General features: G+C 42.9%; 1 pseudogene; it reads right to left on the bottom strand.

Annotated features, from left to right (window-relative positions):
- Positions 1–3,652: 3,652 nt before the first annotated feature.
- Positions 3,653–4,775, bottom strand: LOC123794934 (alcohol dehydrogenase class-3 pseudogene; annotated as a pseudogene).
- Between the last annotated feature and the right edge of the window lie 205 nt (positions 4,776–4,980).

Here is a 4,980-nt window from a genome sequence, read left to right as displayed (position 1 = left end):
GTGGGTTTTTTTTTTCTTCTGCCATTTAAAAAAAACTAGGTTTCAAAAGTATGAAATTAGAATAATATTATATCATAGAATTAATGTTGAACCACTAGAATATATTTTGTATCCAAAAGATCTTTATCGAAAGTTTTTAACATGTACAAGAAAGTTGGAAACTTTTGGTTTATGTATTTCCAAATAAAGGGGTATTTCTAAACAAATTTTTTGGATTACCAAGCAAGACTTCCAAAATACAATGGCTCCATCTCTGTTATCCATTATCATCACCATCATACATAACCGTTTCATAAAGCTTAATATGTGCTGACCCCTGTTCTAAGCACGCTAGGTAGATGAACTAAACTTAGAGGAATAAAAAGTCATTTGATCCCACAAAAACCTTGGTAATGTAGGTACTGTTGTTCCCATGCACAGACTTGTAACTTGTTGAAGTTGCATAGCTAGAAAGTCATCCAGGTGTTCAGTAGTGTAGCACCAGAGTTGTGTTCTAACCCTCTATTTGTCAGGAATTAACAAGTGTAAAAGATTACTGCCCCATTCAGAAAAATATTTGCAGTCTCCTGTAATCTTTGTGCTCTCACTTTGTGCTTTTTGGGTTCCAGGTTTTCCTTATCCCAAGTCTAGCTGTAATGCAGTTAACTTTATGATTATGAAATAAAAACTATACAACAATGAAACCCATTATTGCAGGAGGGAGTAAGATGGAGTGTTAAAACAATGTTACTCCAAGTTTTTAATGGAGGAGAGAGAATACCACCCTTGGGAGCAGAGGGTTCCTGGTTTAAGGTCGTAACTTGCCATGAGCACCAAGTATTGCAATCTTTTATTTTTTAAGTTTTTATTTTACTTATTTTACTTAAGTAATCTCTGCACCCAGCATGGGGCTTGAACTCATAACCGCAAGATCGAGAGTTGTGTGCTCTTCTGACTGAGCCAGCCAGGTGTCCCCGAAATCTTTTAAATTTTTTTTAATGATATTATTGCCCCATGGGAGGATTCATTCCACTATTGCCTAATCCGATTTGCTGCACCTTCTACTCAGCCCCAAGAACTTGTATCTTCTGTTCCCTGCCTGAGAGACTAGACTTAAGGTAATCCCTACCCTTTGCCACACTCCTCTCTCCAGTGATACTCCCTTAAATTCCCCTCACTCTTTTGCTGTTTGGCTAGTAAATCCCAGTCTGGTGAGTGACCAGCATGCAGGGTTTGCATGTTTCCTTTGCCAAGGTGAGCTCAGTGGTCCTGGTTCAGAGGGAGTTCACTCTAGAAAGCAGCGGCTCGCATCAATGGCAAATCGCTAAATTGAGATTGAGCGTTCTCTTTCTTTAGACTGGTCATACTCCTAAACTTTGTCCCATTAGTGGAGATTCCTCTTGTTCGTAAATAAATTTGTAGAGCTCGAGGATGACCCCAACAAAGCTAAGAGAAAAGAAGTCTGCACGACATTGGAGAAACTGCAGCAAGTTAACTAGCCCCACCGCTGGGTTGATCTGTGAGCCAGTAAACTGCCTATTTTGCAAGTCAATTTGAGTTGGATTTTGTGTCACAACAGAAACCATCCTAACTTAAGGCCCTCAAGATAAAAGACCCAGGTATTTTTTCCTGGAGGTATGTAACATATGCAGCAAAACACTTGAATTTTACAATGTTTATCTTACAGTATACAACATAGATTGCAGTTTTCTTCTGTTGTCATCCTACGAGGGAAAATACTGAGCAGAGATAAGCATGAAATAGTTACCCTTCTCTATCAACTTCAAGAGAAACTGAGTTTCCTAGCCCATATGAAAGAAGTCTTTCAGGTACCATCAAGTTCACTGGCATGTTCGTAAGTTCTCAAATATTTTAATCTCCGGGGTGTCTGGTTGGCTCAGTCGGTAGAGCATGTGACTCTTGATCTCAGGATTATAAGTTGAGCCCCATATTAGGTGTAGAGATAACTTAAAAATAAGATCTTTAAAAGATATCTTTTAATCTCATTATCCTTAATTTTTAAAATTTTTATAAAAGATACGTACTTTCTCTTCTTCCTTTACCCCTTCACCCCCTTCTCCCTTTCTGCTCTTCTGCTCCAATCCAGTATTACTACCCGCCAAACTTAGTGGTATAAAACAATATCAAGCATTTATGTTATCTTTCACAGTGCTGGGGATTTACTGGGCTCAGATAGGACTTAGGGTTTCTCGTACAGTTGTGATCAGATGGTGGCGGGGACTAGTGGGAACAACCCCTCGATAGGTTGTTCACTTGTATCCAATACATGGGCTGGGAAGATTCAAACAGCTGAGAGCTGGGACCTTCAGGAATCTTTGGGGCACCTCTCTCTATGTCTGTGGTTTCTCTGGCATGGAGGCTTCAGGGTGGCCAGACGCCTTACAGGACAACTCAGGACTCCAAAGTCATATGTCAGAGAGTCCAGCGGAAGCTGCATTACCTTCTATGACTTGGCCCCAGATGTCACACTTACTTCTGACGCATTGTATTTGTTAGAAGCAAGTCAGTGAGTCCAGCCATTATTCAAGGGAGAGGAATTAGCTTCCACCTCAGTTGGGGATAGTGTTGAAGAATTTGTGGGCATACTTGTTTTTTCTAAACTTCGACATATTTTAATATCCCTCCCATTCCCTTTCCGATGATTTAGTCCTAAAATCATTAGATGGGGCAGAACAAAGTAAGCACCCACTTAGAGGATGGGCCCTAAATCCATCCCAGCTGCTGTCCTTAGAAGAGAGGAAGATACACACACACACACACACACACACACACACACACACACACACACACACACACGGAAGGCATTGTGAAGGCACCAAGAGAACACCACGTAAAGATAAGAGATTGCAGTGATAAGTCTACAAGCCGAGGAATGACAAGGATTGCTGGCAAGCACCAGAACGTGGGAGGGAGGCATGGAATGCATTCTAGAGCCTTCAGAAAGAGCACGGCCATGTTGACACCGCGACTTCAGACTTCTAGGCTCCAGAACTGTGAGACAGTAAATGTCTGTTGTTTTAAGCCACCCAGTGTGTGGTATATTGTTACCCCAGCCCTCAGAAACTGAAACATACATTGTGACACAGTCGAGAGCCACGGTTGTGTTGAAAAGGAGAACTATGTGAATGGATATACACCGAGGCTATTCTCCATCCCTCCATGCCTGTTCTCTGCCCTCTCTCAATAGGAAATTGGAAAGTCTTTGGAGCCCAAGAGAAAAAAACTTAAAGGTTGTTGAAATTGACAGTTTTTCAACAAATGACCCAGCCAAGTCCCTTAGCAATGAGGCTCCACAACCCCTCCCTCTCCAGCACACAGAGCTTCCTAATCTGTGTTTTACTTCCCTGCTCTTTTTTTCTTTTTTTGCAGAAATTACTTTTATTATGTTGGAATATTCCGTAACAAGCGAGCAATTATTCATGTGACAGAGAGTTCAGAAAACAGATTCGTGACTGTATTAGCCTTGTCCTTGATTAGAGATTTATGAATTTTATACACAAAATATTATTGCTTAGAGTGGGTTATTCTAGAAGCAGTAGTAGAGATAGTCTAAGAGCCTGTAACCCTGGAAGAGCTTCTCTCTGCTTGTCTAGCTGTGCCAGTCGGACCACGGGACTTAGGTACAAGGATGGATGTGTTTTCTCTGCTGAATTTAAAGCTTTACAACAATTTGAATGCTCTTTCCTGCATGCTTCAAAGGCTTCCTTAATTTGGTCAAAAGACAGATTATAAGTCACAAATTCATCAACTCTAATTTTTTGGACATCTAATCAGACACCAACTTTGAGACACTTTCCACACTCTTCCATTCTCCAAAGGCAGTGCCTTTCCACATGCGGCTTGTTACCAGCCGAAATGGCGAGTGGCGATTTCTTCCCCCAAAGCAGCCACTCCGACTACCACGCTGCCACCCCAGCCTTGGTGGCAGGCCTCCAGCGCTGCTCTCATGAGCTTCATGTCAGCAACACACTCAAAGGAATAGTCTACTTTCCCGTCAGTCATTTCAGTGAGCACTTCCTGGATGGGTGTACGGAAGTCCTGGGGTCAATACATTCAGAGGCTCCAAAATCCTTGGCGCTTGTGAATTCGTCTTTATCCATGTCCACACCAATGATCCGGTTTGCACCAGCCATCTTACAGCCCATGATAGCCGCCAATCCAACCCCTCCTAGGCCAAAGACGGCACGAGTGGAGCCAGGCCCCACCTTGGCAGTGTTCACGGCAGCACCATAACCAATTGAAATGCCACAACAACCCGGAAGGCAGACTTTATCCAAAGGTGCTAACGGATCAATTTTAGCAACAGAGATACCAGCCACGACTATATATTCAGAAAATGTGCTGGTTCCCAAGGAATATAGAATTGTCTTGCCTTTGCAAGTAAATCTGCTGGTACCATCTGGCATTAATCCTCTCCCTTGAGTAACTCTTATCTTCTGGCAAAGGTTTGTTTTAGTGTTTAGACAAAATTTGCATTCTCCACACTGTGGGATATAAAGTGGGATGACAGCATCACCTGCCTTCAGCTTAGTAAATCCTTCGCCAACACTTTCCACGATTCTATCACCTTCGTGTCCCAAGATCACTGGAAAACCCCCTTCAGGATCAGCCCCACTCAGGGTATAGGCGTGGCAAACTGCAGTGGCGATCATCTTAATTCCAACCTCATGAGCCTTTGGGGGTGCCACTTCTACCTCCTCTATAGAGAAAGGCTTTCCTGCCTCCCAGGCAACTGCCGCCTTGCACTTGATAACCTGGTTCGCCATGTCCTTGGACTCAGGTCAGTGAGGGGCGGACATCCAAGGTGGGCCACACAGGGACTTCCCCACTCTTAAATACGAATGGACAGTCGAGGAGTACCAGAAAGATACCTGAGAGATGTCTTTATCATGAAAGACAAGGAACAGAAACAGGAAACCCCGTGAGGAAAACAACAGATGGTGCAAGAAGGAAACCTTTTTTGTTAAGAAATATATCCTC

The sequence above is a fragment of the Ursus americanus genome, chromosome 12, assembly GCF_024610735.1.
Source record: "Ursus americanus isolate L20-20 chromosome 12, mUrsAme1.1.p, whole genome shotgun sequence".
NCBI lineage: Eukaryota > Metazoa > Chordata > Mammalia > Carnivora > Ursidae > Ursus > Ursus americanus.
The sequence above is the reverse complement of the archived record's forward strand: the minus strand, read 5'-3'. Positions and strand labels throughout refer to the sequence as shown.